Below are 15,131 nucleotides of genomic sequence, written 5' to 3' on the forward strand. Positions count from 1 at the left end.
AACATCATAGGTATTAGTAGGAAAATTATTGTTGCTTTGAAGAAAAAAGTTTATGTCTGTCATTCTTATAAACATTTTTAGTTTATTCCTAATGATTAATGGTACTTTAATCTCTGTAAATAGAAGTTTTATTTTTCAGGTGGTAGCAGCTTTTACATAGACCAATACTTAGTCAAACAGCTGAGACAAAATGGACACTTAAATTCTCAACTCCAAATCATATATTGTTAGTTCCTTTTACATTTCTGTAATAAATCACGGTGGCTGAGAAACTTAATAGAAGAAAGTGTTTATTTAAGCTTATGACCTGAGAAGAGAAGAGTTCATGAAGGCACAGAGGAAGCAAGGGGTAGGTATGGGTCTAGAACCATAGCTGAGTGTCCACATCTTGTCCAGGTTCAAATAAGGGGACTGAAGTAGAAGCTATGATTCTTGATATTCTAAAATCCACTCTCAATAACATTCTTTCTAAAGTAAGGGAAAATGTTTAATCCATTCATCTAAATTTTGATCCATTTTATATCGCAATGACAGCCCCACTATCCTCCAAGTCACCATTTTAAAGCCCCTCCCCCAGCCCTAGTCCAGTTGCTGGTGCAACAACATGAAAAACAAGCTGTATATCTGCTATTTATGTGTGTGGCAGTAGGTTCATTCCTTATATACTTTTTGTTTGGTGGTTCAGTATCTGGGAGCCAGCAAGTGTCCAGGTTAGTTGACTCAATTGATCTTCTTGTGGAATTCATATCCCCTCCAGATTATTCAATCATTTTCCCAAATCTTCCACAAGATATCTAGAGATCCATACAATGTTTGGCTGAGAATATCTGAATCTATTTTGGTGAGGAGGTAGGTAGAGTGTCTCAGAGGAAGGTAATGGTAGGGTACTGTATATTAATCCAGGGTAACAGATACCTACAGACCCTGAGACTCCAAGGTAGTAGGAGAAGGCCAGAAAGCCAGCAATATGTCCTTACAGTTCTCCTTAGGACACTTCATCCCTTTCTCTCTCAGGGCTTGCTACTGAGTTAATTTCTATTTGTTTTACACAAGGTACCTGTTTATTCAGGCAAGCAGGGATTTCTGATTTATGCTGAATAAAATATATAATTCACATCCATCATGAATAACTGTAAAAAGTATATTCACATGTTACATCATTGTGACAACATATGTCCAACAGTGCAGCATCAAGGTCTCATAGCATGTCTCTGTGAATCTACTACCTACACAGAAACAATAATTATTATTCACTATATCCACAAATAGACATTCATGGAGACATGCCTCACTGACACACTCACCATAGTTGAGTTTACAGTGGTCTCCAAGAAATCCTGTTGCAGAGTGAAAAATTTAAACCCAATACTGACAAATGACACCATGTAGAAATGGCTAGGATATTGAGCAAGTGTACTATGCCAATAGACAGAAAAGCTGGTAAAGTTGAAGCAGGTGTAAAAATCCCAGTAAATTACATAATAGAGGATGGCAGGCATTAGAAACAGGCTGTGCCTTTTATAAAATATATACTGGTAACAGTCCAGTAAGAAGATCACAACAAGCAGTCACAAGCATAAAATCCTACAGTTCTCCATACTAATGAAAAATTAAAATAAACCATGATTGTTTAGCCAATGAGCTTCCCTTCCTGGGCAGTCCTTCATTCAATGAGTATTTCATCTTTCATCCAAACTGAGTAAGTCATATGGATTTACATCTGCCATGAATAAAACCGTTTGGTCAAGAAAGGTCCATCTTCTTAATCGTGGGTTACTGCAGCAGAGGCCTTCATTTAAAGATCCAAGCATAATTATCAAAGAAAAGTCCGCTCTACCAGCACTCCCTATCTCTGTACTTTTGGCCCTCACTCAAAATGAGAACAGGTTACACCTCCATCTTGGGCTCACTCACTCATCTCTTTCCTGTCTGTTGCAAAGGGAAAGCATGGAACTGTAGACGCCATTCTCAACTTCTTATGGTCCACAGTGATTTCTGGATACACAGGAGGCTGGAACCACTATTCTCTATGCTTCTAAATACCCACTGCCATTTCGGTACACAGAAGATTGAGAACTACAGCATCCAACCTGGATCTCAGTGTTTTTCAAATGGAAGAACATGGGCTGGGGCCCCTAAATTTGGAATGTGTTCTATCTCCTTGAGTGACATGTTAACAGTGCTCCAAGACCCAAGGAAGGAGGGAGAAATGCAGCCTGGCACTGCGATATACATTTATCAATTTACAATACACAGTTCACAATAGAAAACTCTTGAGAATAGACACACATGTATTTTCCCATCACGTTGAGACCTACTGATACATTCTTGCAGAGATCAGAAAATGCAGTCTTCCAGTTGCAATTCACAATGCCTGCCATGGTATCTGGGCATGTAGCAGTATGCCTTATATGAACAGTCTAGCCATTGATTCCATCCTGTAACTCATTCCCATTGTGGCAAGGTCTGCAAGTATACTCACTGTGATATGTCTCGTAGAAATATCTACAATATTATATATATTCAAAAGTTTTCCTATCCTGAATATTATATAATGGAGAAAATTAGATTAAATAAATCCTATACAGAGTAGTATAGTGATGCATTCCTATAGTTCCATAACTCAGTAGGTAGTTACAGAAAGACCATGAGTTTAACACTAGCATCAGTGACATGGTATGTTCAAGTCTTGACTTGACTATATGTGACTCTGTATCAAGACATAGGGACAGGAGTAATACCTTTATTGATCAGAGTTCCTGGTGTTCCTTCAGAGGACCTAGGTTCAGCTCCGAGCATTCAGGAAGTTGACAAATACCTGTAAGTTCAACTCTGGACAAGACATCTATTTAGATGTCTGTGGGCACCCACTCATTATTAACCAACATAAATGTCTCCAAAATTACAAAGAGAAATGTATCTATTACTTGTTCAGAGAAAAGAACAAATCTTGTATATTTTTTTTAAATGTTAGCATTCAGGTTTCTGTGTGCCAGACAAAAATAATTTTAATTAAATTTTACTGTACAAGTGAAGTTTGTGTGTGTGTGTGTGTGTGTGTGTGTGTGTGTGCGTGCGTGCGCGCGCGCGCGCATGTGCATATGTGCATGTGTGTGATATCTGCAAATGTAGTACACACTACTCAGAACTCATTTCTCTCTATTTATAATCAGGGTCCTGTGTATCAAATCCAAATCACCAAGCTGAGTAACAATTACTTTAACTTGATTATCTGTCTTGCTGTCTTTGGAGTGGCAGAAATTATATTTTTCAATACCTTTTTATCCAATATATTACCATAATAAACTAAGATTTATTATGATACAGTAGAGCAAATAATGTTTATGAAAATTTCAATTTTTATTTAATTAAACTTGTGTTCATAAACCACTGTCTGAAGGCCACCAAAGAGTTATGCAACATAGAATGCAAGAGGTCTTCAAATTGTCTGTACCTCTGAACACCCCACAGTCTGAAGTACTCAGAGGAGGTCTGCTATAACAAGGGCCACCAGCTTCCAGGAGACCTACAGAAACCCTACAGATACAGGAGGCAGTCTCCAGCAGAGGCACCCAGATCATCTAACACTAGAGATGAAAGTCAGGATCATCAGCAACACAAGCATTATACATTGACATCATTACAAGTCAAATCTCGTCTCTGTACTATAGAGGACAGAGCTAGACTCTCAAAAGTAAGGACAATCCTTGGATGTCAGGGGAGACCACTATATCTTCTTACATTTCTGGCCGAAGAGGAACACAGAAAGGGCTCTCTGGACCCAGGAACTTAGGAACACTAAGAGACAAAATCTCTGTTTTCTGCCTGTTCCCAGAGCTGAATACCACTTACAAGGGGCACTGAAACACCTGGGAGCAGAGGTCAGACCAACTCTGCTGCTCCAAGTGACCAACTGCAGGCCCTCAGTATACACAAACCAGGAGCAGCCGGGGACAGGATACTTCCAGTTTCTGCCTGCACAGCTGTATGTACTCAGATCTTGCTGGGAGGTCTACAGGAATGCTGACACACAGGATTACAGGAGGGTCAAGCCATTCTCAGAGATAGCAAGACTAGTTAACACCACAGACAACTTGATTGAGAGAGGAAAGCACAGGAACTTAAGCAACAGAAACCATGACGACTAGGTATCATCAGTGCCCAGTTCTCCCACCAAAGCAAATACTAGATATCCAAACTCACTGGAAAAAGCAAGATTTGGATTTAAAATCATAGCTCATAGTAATGACAGAAGACTTTCAGAAGGATGTAAATAATTGATTTAAGAAATACAGAACAACAGAAATAAAAATGTCGAAGCCCTTGAAGATAAAACACAAAAATCACTTAATTACAGGAAAACATAGCCAGTGAAGGAATGAAATAAAGCAATACAGGATCTAAACATGAGAACATAAACAATAAAGAAATCATAAAGGGAGACAACCCTGCAAATAGAAAACCTAGGAAAAAATTCAGGAGGTACAGACACAAGCATTAACAACAAAATACAAGAGATAGTAAAAAGTATCTCAGTGGAAGAAGATACCATAGAAAATATTGGCACAATAGTCAATCAGAAAGAGCCTCTAACCAAAAAGATCAAGGAAATCAAAGACACAATGAAAAGATCAAACCTAACGATAATAGGTATAGAAGAGAACAAAGACTCCCATCTTAAGGGCCAATAAATGTCATCAAAAAATTATTGAAAACTTCTCTGAGCCTACAGGACTCCAAATAGATTAGTCCAGAAAAATTCCTCCCATCACATAACAGTCAAAAAACCAAATGCAAAAAAATAAAAGAATATTAAAAAAGTGAAGGGCAAATTCAAGTAACATATAAAGGGAGAACTACCAGAATTGCACAGGACTTCTCAATAAAATTATGAAAGCCAGGATATCCTGAGAAGATGCCAAATAGACACTAAGAGAACACAAATGATGGCCAAGACTACAATATCCAGCAAAAGTCTCAGTTGCCATAGATGGAGAAATCAGGATATTCCATGACAAAACCATATTTACACAATATCTTTCCACAAATCCAGCCTTATAAAGGACAATAAATGGAAAACTCCAATACAAGGAGGGAAACTACACCCTAGAAAAAGTAAGAAAGTAATCTTCTTGCAACAATGAAAAGGAATAGGGCCATGCATTTGTAATTCCACCTGTAAAAACAACAACAAAATAGCAGAAAATGGCAATAACTTTTACTTAATATCTTAACATCACTTAACTTAATATCTCTTAACATCAATGGACTCAATTCTGCAAGAGGAACAGTCCTCTGTTGTTGTTGGGATTGCAAACTGTCACCACCACTCTGGAAATTAGGCTAGAAGATCCTCAGATAATTGTATATTTCTCTATTGGAGGAACCAGTGATACCTCCACTGGGCATATACATAAATGATCCTCTAACATACAAAAAAGACACATGTTCCACTATGTTCATAGAAGCCTTATTAACACTTGCCAGAAGCTGGAAAAAAACAGTGGCCTTCAACAAGGAATGGATACAGAAACTATGGTATATCTACAAAATGGAGTAAATACTCAGCTATTGAAACAATGACTTCAAAAATTCCATAAGCAGATGGATGGAACTAGAAAGTATCACTTAAGTAAGTAACCCAATCAGGAAAAAAACAAAAAAAAACCCAAAAAACAAAAAATCACACACATAGTATGAACTCACTGATAAGTAGATATTAGCCCATAAGCTCAAATTAGGCAAGATAAAGTACACAGACCACATGAAACTCAAGAAGAAGTATGATGAAAATGTGGATGTTCAGTCCTTCCTAAAAGGGGGAACAAAGATATTCATAGTAGGGGACATGGAGACAAAGTTTGGAACACAGACTGAAGGAATGGAGCCTGCTTAATCCTGGCATATATATATCCACCAAAATAGTTAATATTGATCAAGCCAAGAAATGCATGCTGATAGGAGCCTGATATAGCTGTCTTTTGAGAGGTTCAGCCACTGTACATCAAATACACAGACTAATGTTAGCAGCAAACTATTGAAGTGAGAATGGGGTCCCTGTTGGAGGAATGAGAGAAAGGATTGAAGGATCTAAAGAGGCTTACAATCCTATACACACAATAATACTAACCAACAAGAGCTCCAAGGGTCCAAGCAAGTACCCAAAGAATACACAAGAACAGACCCATGACTCCAACTGCATATGTAGCAGAGGATGGACTAGTTGGTCAACAATGGGAGGGGAAGTGCTTTGTCCTGTCAATGCTACCCTGCCCAAGTACAGGGGATTGTCAGGGACCATGGGAAAGGGGATGGATGGTGAGGGAATCACCCACATAGAAGAAGAGGAGGGGAATTAGATAGGGGTTTATGGCCAGGAAACTGAGAAAAGGAATAATATTTGAAATGTAAATAAATATCCAATAAAAAATAAGGAAAAACAGAAACAAAGAACAAGTAAAACAAACGTAAGCAAAAAAACACACAAACAAAAACCCTAAACTAACAGACTGGATATGAAAGAGGACCCAGCATTTTGATGCTTAAAGGAAACACATCTCAGTGACAAAGACAGACACTACATGAGAGTAAAAGGCTGGAAAACAATTTTCCAAGCAAGTGTTCCAAAGAACCAAGCTGGAGTAGCCATTCTTATATCAAAAAATTCACTTACAAACAAAAGTTTTCAAAAAAGAAAAGGAAGGACACTTCATGCACATCAAAGGAAAAATCCACCAAGACAAACTCTAAATTTTGAATATATATGTTCCAAATAAAAGGGCATTTATTTTCAAAAAAGAAACTTTACTGAAGCACAAAGCACACATTGCACCTCACACAATAATAGTTGGAGATTTCAACACACCACTCCCATCTATGAGGATATCATGGAAGCTGAAAATAACAGAGACATAGAGAAACTAACAGAAGTTATGAACCAAATGTACTTAACAGGTATTTATAGAACATTTCATCTTAAATCAAAAGAATATATCTTCTTCTCAGCACCTCATCCTACCTTGTCCAAATTGACCATACAATGTATCACAAAACAGGCCTCAACAGATACAAGAATAGATATAATCCCATACATCTTATCAAATTATGACTGACTAAGGCTGGTCTTCAGTAACAAAAAAGCAGCAGAAAATGCACACCCACATAGAAATTGAACAATAGTCTACACAATTATAGCTTTGTCAAGGATGAAATGAAGAAGGAATTAAAGATTGCTTAGAGTTTAATGAAAATGAATGTAAAACATACACAAACTTATGGGACACATTGAAAGCAGTGCTAAGAGTAATACTCATAGCTCTGAGTGCCTCCAAAAAGAAACTCGAGAGAACATAATTAGCAACTTGATGGTACACCTAAAGGCTCTAGAAGAAAGAGAAGCAAATACACCCAAGAGGTGTAGATGGCAAAAAATATTCAAACTCAGGGATGAATTATATGAATCAGAAACAAATAGAACTGTAAAAACTCAGGACCTGTTTCTTTGAGAAAATCAAAAAGATAGATAATTCCTTTACCAAATTAACTAGAAGGCACAGAGAGAGTATCCAAAAAAAATATCAAAATTAGAAACAAAATGGGAGACCTAAAAACAGCATCTGAGGAAATTCATATATTCCACAAAACTGGAAAATATGGATGAAATGGACAATTTTCTAGAGAGATACCAAGTACCAAAGTTAAATCAGGATTAGGTAAACCATCTAAGCACACCCATAACATGTAAAGAAATAGAAGCAGTTATTAAAAGTCTCCCAACCAAAGAAGAAAAGATGCTAGGACAAGATGGATTTAGTGAAGAATTATATTACAATGAAGCCACAATTATGTCTGTACCTAAACCACACAAAGACCCAAAAATAATAGGGAACTTCAGTCCATCTTCCCTTAGGAATATCAATGAAAGAATACTCAATGAAATTCTTGCAAACCAAGTTCAAGAACACATGAAAATGCTCATCCCTCATGATAAAGTAGGGTTCAGCCCAGAGATGCAGGGATGATTTAATATATGGAAATCCATCAATTCCATTCACTCTATAAACAAACTCAATGGAAAAAAAGACATAAGCATCTCAATAAATGCTTTGAAAGCATTTGATAAAGTTCAATACCTCTTCATGGTAAAGTCTTGAAAAGCTCAGGAATCCAAGGCCATACTTAACATAGAAAAAACAATATACAGCAAACCAGCATCCAACATCCAATTAAGTGGAGAGAACATTGAGGCAATCCCATTGAAATCAGGGACTAAAAAAGCTAAGGACTCTCTCTGTAGCTAAGCAATATAGTACTCAAAGTCCTATTGAAAATAATTAGACAACAGAAATAGGACAAAGGAATACATAATTGAAAGAAGAATTCAAAAGATTGCTGTTAGCACATGATATGATTGTATACTTAAGAGACCCCAAAAGTTTCACTAGAGAACTACTAAACCTGATAAACAATGCAAGCAAATTGCTTGGGTATAAAATAAACTCAAACAAATCTGTAGCCTTCCTCTACTCAAAAGATAAACAGGCTGATAATGAAATTATGGAAATGACACCCTTCACAGTAGTCCCAAATATTATAAAATACCTCAGTGTGAATTTAACAAAGCAAGTGAAATATCTGTATGACAGGAACATCAAGTCTCTGAAGAAAGAAATTGAAGAAAATCTCAGAAGATGGAAAGAACTCCCATGCTCATAGATTGGCAGAATTAATATAGTAAAAAGTGGCCATTTGGCCAAAAGCAATCAACAGGTGCAATCCCCATTAAAGTTCCAATTCCATTCTTCATAGAGTTAGGAAGAGCTATTTGCAAATTCATTTGGAATAACAAAAATTCCAGCATATTGAGAACTGTATTCAATAATAAAAGAACTTCTAGGGGAATTACCATCCCTGACCTCAAGCAGTATTTCAGAGCAATAGTGATAAAAAGTATATAGTATTTGTGCAGAGACAAGCAGGTAGATCAGTGGAATAGAATTGAAGATCCAGAAATGTACCCACACACCTATGGTCACTAAATGTTTGACTAAGGAGCTAAAATCAGCCAATGGTGCAAAGCATTTTCAATAAATGGTGCTGGTTCAACTAGATGTCAGCATGTAGAAGAATGCATATCAATCCATTTTTATCACCATGAACACAGCTTAACTATAAGTGGATCAAGGGCCTCCAAATCAAACCAGATTCACTCAAACTAAGAGAAGAAAATGTGGGGAAGAATGTCAATCATGTGGGCACCGGGGAAAATTTCCTGAACAAATCACCAATGATTTATGCTTTAAGATCAAGTATTGACTAATGGGACCTCATAAAACTGCTAAGCTTGTGTAACGCAAAGCTGCATTGGGACAAAATGGCAACCAACAGATTGGAAAAAGATCTTTACCAATCTTACATGTGAAAGAGGACTAATATCCAAAATATTATAAGAATTCAAGAAGTTAGACTCCTGAGAACCAAATTACCCTATTAAAAATGGGGTACAGAGCTAAACAAAGAATTCTCTGCTGAGGGATATCGAGTGGCTGAGACATACCTAAAAAATGTTCAATATCCTTAGTTATCAGGGAAATGGAAATTAAAAAAAAACCTGATGTTCCACCACACACCAGTCAGAATATCTAAGATCAAAAACTAAGGCGACAACAGATACTTGTGAGAATGTGGAGAAAGAGGAACACTCCTCCATTGTTGGTGTGATTGCAAACTTGTAAAACCACTCTGGAAATCAGTCTGGAGTTTCCTCAGAAAACATTATATTACCTGAGAATGCAGATATACCACTCCTGGGCATATACCCAAAAGATGGCCCAACATACAACAAGACACATGCTCCACTATGTTCACAGCAGCCTTATTTATAATATCCAGGAGCTGTAAAGTAGCCAGATGTCCTTCAATAGGGGAATGGATACAGAAAATGTGGTTCATCTATACAATGCAGTAATAATCAACTAGCAAAAATGATAATTTCATGAAATTCATTGGCAAGTGTAAAATATTATACTGAGTGAGGTAATCCAATCACTGAAAAACACACATGTTATGTACTGACAGCCTAAAAGCTTGAATTACCCAAGATACAATCCACAGACCACATGAATCTCAAGAAAAGGGATATCCAAAGTGCAGATGCTTATCCCTTCTTAAAAGGTGGAAGAAAAATATCCATAAAAGATGTAGAGGCAAATCGTGAAGCAGAGTATGAAGGAACTGCCATTCAGAACCTACCCCACATGTGCACCATGACTAGATATGATTGACTAAGCTAAGAATTGCATGTTGACAGGAACCAGATATAGATGTCTCCTGAGAGACATAGTCAGAGCATGTCAAATCCAGAGGCGAATGCTAGCCACAAAACCAAGAACTGAGAATGAAACCCCTCATTGTAGGAATTAGAGAAAGGTTAGAAAGAGTTGAACAGGCTTGCAGCCCAGTAAAAACAACAATGCCAACCAACCAGAGCTCCCAGTGACTAAACCACTACCCAAATACTATACATGGACAGACCCATGTATATGGGTCTGCAACTGCATATGTAGGACAGGAAGGCCTTGTTGGTCACCAATAGTAGAAGAAGCACTTGGTCCTGCCAAGGTTGAACACCAGTGTAGGGAAAGGTTGGAGGGATTGGTAGGGAGGAGGATGGGGAGAAGAACACCCTTATAGAAGAAGGGGAGGGGGTGGGATATGTGGCTTATGTCCTGGAAACAGGGAAAAGGAAATAACATTTGAAATGTAAATAAGAAGAATATCCAATTTAAAAATGCAATATACATCAAACCAACAGCCAATATAAAATTAAATATGAGATAATCTTGAAGCAATACAACTAAAATCAGGGACAAGAGAAGAATGCCATCTCCTTGTATCTATTCATTACCATACTTGAAATTTTAGCTAAAGGAATAAGACAACAGAAGGAGATCAAGGGAATGTAAATTGACAAAGAAGAAGTAAAAGTACCACTATTTGCAGATGATATGATATGCATAAGCAAACTAAAAAAATTCTACAAGCAAACTTCTCCAATTGCTAAACAACTTCAGCAAAGTGACTGGATACAAAATTAGCTCAAATAAATAAGGTCCTTCCTTTATACAAAGGATAAGCTGGCTGAGATAGAAATTATGGAAAGAACAGTGTTCACAGTAATCACAAGCAATATAAAATATCTTGGGTAACTGAAACCAAACAAGGGAAAAATTTGTATGACAAGAACTTCAAGTTTCTCAATGAAGAAATCAAATAAGTCATCAGAAAATGGATAGATCCCCTCATGCTCAATGACTGGTAGAATTAACAGCATAAAAATGACCATCCTACCAAAAGAAATTTGTAGATTCAACACAATCTCCATCAAAATTCTGAAACAATTCTTCAAAACCATGGAAAAAGCAATTCTCAATTTCATATGGAAAAACAAAAATCCAGGAGAGAGGAAACAATCATTAGCAATAAAAGAACTTCTGGGAGAAATCACCATTCACAGAGCAATTTTAAGGAAAACTGCGTGGCAGACAGGTTGATCAATGGAATAGGTTTAAATACACAGAAGTAAAAGCAAACACTTAAGGACACTTGATTCTGACAAAAAACAAAAAGCTAAAAAATTCAATGCAAAAAAGAAAGCTTCTTCAATAAATCGTGCTTGTCAAACTGAAACTATTTATGTAGAAAGATAAAAGTAGATCTATATTCTTCACATTTTACAAACTTCAAGTCCAATTGGATGAAGAAACTCAACATAAAACCTGAAACACTGAATCTAATTGAAAAGGAAGTGGGAAAGGTTCTCGAACTCATTGGCACAGGGTGAAATTTTACTTTTTATTTTCTTTCAGAAATTGCCTATATTTATGTTTCAAATGTTATCCCTTATCCTGGTTTCCTCTCAGGAAACTCCCTATCCTATATACTCTTCCCCTGCTTCTATGAGCGTGTTCTTTCACCTACCCACTTCTCCCACTACCCTGCCCTGTTATTTCCCTACAATGGTGCATCCAGCTTTTATAGGATTAAGGAACTCTCTTTCTTTTTATGCCCAACAATGCCATCCTCTGCTACATACATGGCAAGAGCCATTGGTTGCTCCACATGTACTTTTCAGTAGATACTTCAGGTCCTGGGAGCTTGGGAGTGTCTGTTTGGTTGATATTGTTCTCCACATGAGTTTGCAAACCCCTTCAGCTACTTCAGGCTTTTCTCTAACTCTGCCATTGAGGGCCCTGACCTCAGTCCAATGCTTTCTTCTCCTACACAAGTGGTATTTGGTCGTACTCACTTGGGCTATTTGGCTTGCTAACTTTCTTGAGTTCTGTGGATTTTATCCCGGGTATCCTGTAAATGTTTGCCCAATATCCACTTAATAGGGAGTACATATTATGCATGTCCTTTTGTGTCTGAGTTGTCTCACTCAGGACTGTGGGCATCTGCCTCTGCATTTGTCAGGCTCTGCCAGAGTCCATCATGAGGCAGATAGATCAGGCTCCTGTCAGCATGCACAATAGTGTATGAGTCTGATGACTGTATATGGGATGTAGCCCCAGGTGTGGCAGTCTCTGTATGGCATTTCCTTCAGTCTCTGCTCCACACTTTGTCTCTTTATTTATAATTACCAGAAGCTGGAAAGAACCCAGATGTCCCTCAACAGAGGAATGGATACAGAAAATATGCTATATTTATACAATGGAGTACTGCTCGCTTTAAAAACAATGACTTCATGAAATTATTAAGGAAATGGATGGAACTAGAAAATATCATCCAAGTAAGGGAACCTAGTCACAGAAGAACACATGTGATAACCATTTACTGATTAGTGGACATTAGCCTAAAAGCTAAAAATAACCAATATACGATTTACAGACCACATGAAGGTCAAGAAGAATGAAGACAAAAGTATGGCTGCTTCAATCCTTCTTAGAGATGGGAGCAAAATACTCACAGAAGGAAATTTCCTAAACAGAACTCCTATGGCTCCAGCTCTAAGATGGAGAATAGGTAAATGGGACATCATGAAAATGAAAAGCTTCTGTAAGACAAAGAACATAATGAAACAAATTGGCAATCTACAGATGGGGCAAAGCTCTTCACCAAGCTCACATGTGATAGAGGGCTAATATCCAAAATATAAACAACTCAAGAAGCTAACCTCCAAAATACCAAACAACCCAACCAAAAATGGGGTATAAATCTAAATGGAGAATTTATAAAAGAGGAGATTTGAATGGCCAAGAATCACTTAAATGTAATGTTCAGTATCTTTAGTTATTAGGGAAATGCAAATCAAAATGACCCTGAGTTTCCACCTATTCCAATCAGAATAGCGAAGACCAAAATCTCAAGTGACAGTACATGTTGGCAAATGTGTGGGAAAATCGGTACACTCCTCCATTACTGGTAGAATTGCAAACAGGTACAACCACTCTGGAAATCAACCTGCAGTTTCCTCAGAAAATTGCAAGTATATCTACCTAAAGATCCAGTTATACCACTATGTGGCATATACCCAGAATATCCCCATCATGCCACTTGGGCATATGTCCCACTATGTTCATAATGGCCTTCTTTGTGAAAGCCAGAAGCTGGAAACAACCCAGATGTCCCACAACAGAAAATGGATACAGAAAATATGGTCTTTACACAAAGGAATACTACCTAGGTATTAACACGAAGGGCATCATGAATTTTACAGGTAAATTGATGTAACTATAAACTATCATCCTGAGTGAGACAACTCAGACACAAAAGGACATGCATAATATGTACTCCCTATTAAGTGGATATTGGGCAAACATTTACAGGATACCCGGGATAAAATCCACAGAACTCAAGAAAGTTAGCAAGCCAAATAGCCCAAGTGAGTACGACTAAATACCACTTGTGTAGGAGAAGAAAGCATTCATGGGGAGAGGGCAGACAGAGGGATAAAGGGATGGTACTGAATGGAAAAGGGGAAGGGGAAGGATAGAAGGAGCAAAATCATGTATTGGGGTATGGGGATCAGCAGAAAGAATGGGAACCTTATAAGGTAGGAGGTGTTGGGGGAGCACTCGGAAATGTATCAGAGACCTGGATAGTGAGAGATGCCCAGGACTCGAAGGCAGGCACCTCAGTTGAAATGTCCAAGAGTGGGAAGAGGAAACTTGAAAAGTCAATCTCCAGTAGAAAACAGGGCAACAATTGCAGTGAGGGGCTTGCCATCCCACAGTCAAAAATTCTGACCTCGAATTGTTCCTGTCTAAAAGAAATGCAGGTGCAAAAATGGAGAGGGGACTGAGTGAAAAGAGCTTCCATGCCTGACAGAAATTGGAATCCAGGTCAAGGGGAGGCTCCAAGACCTGACATTACTTCTGATATTATGGTATGTTTAAAGACAGGAGCCTAGCATGGCTGCCCTGTAAGAGTACCAACAATCAGCTAAAAGAGTCTAATTCAGATATTTACACCCATCCAATGGAGAGTAGTTGGGAATCACTGTGGTTGAATTAGGGAAAAGCTAAAGAAGTGAAAGAGGAAGTCAAGTTCATAGGAAGACCAGCAGTCACAATTAACCTTATTCCTAATATCTCTCAGACACTGAGGCACCAACCTGGGAGCATACACTAGCTGATATGAAGCTCCCAACACATATACAGCAAAGAACTGCTTGGTGTGGCCTCGGTGAGAGAAGCACCACCCAATGCTTGAGAAACTTGAGGTCTCAGAGAGTACAGAGGTCTGATGGAGCGAGAATGGTGATACCCTCTTAAGAAAGGGGAAGGAACTAGATGATGAAAAATTGGAGGGTAGACCATAAGGGGTATAATGACTGTGAAAACAATTTAATAATAATAATAATAATAATAATATTAATAATAATAATAATATAACAACAATAAAAAAGCAAAAACTAAAGTGTTTAAATGTAAAAAATTATTGTCATGATGAAATCAACTAAGCCACTAGCATGGGTCAGAAAGCTATCTATCACAAAGGTATTGCCTCAACCTTCTTTTTATATTTTTAACAGGTATTCCTAGAGTAATCAGTATCCTATTATCCACTATAAAATTTAACTATGACTGGAGAGTTGGCACAGTGGTAATGAGCGCCATTTACTGAAAGGT

The 15,131-nt window shown here is 37.7% G+C and overlaps 1 long non-coding RNA gene across 5 annotated transcripts in view; it reads left to right on the top strand.

Annotated features, from left to right (window-relative positions):
• LOC148007197 (uncharacterized) overlaps positions 1-15,131 on the top strand; it is a 137,251-nt gene that overhangs the window by 56,943 nt on the left and 65,177 nt on the right. Inside the window, exon 3 of one of the 5 annotated variants that reach the window (XR_015646269.1) lies at positions 14,271-14,386. The exons of the other annotated variants lie outside the window; for them this stretch is intronic. This is a non-coding gene — a long non-coding RNA (uncharacterized LOC148007197). The remainder of the gene's footprint in view (positions 1-14,270; positions 14,387-15,131) is intronic. 5 annotated transcript variants of the gene reach the window in all.

Source organism: Rattus norvegicus, chromosome 1, assembly GCF_021556685.1.
Source record: "Rattus norvegicus strain SHRSP/BbbUtx chromosome 1, alternate assembly SHRSP_T2T, whole genome shotgun sequence".
Taxonomy (NCBI): Eukaryota; Metazoa; Chordata; class Mammalia; order Rodentia; family Muridae; genus Rattus; species Rattus norvegicus.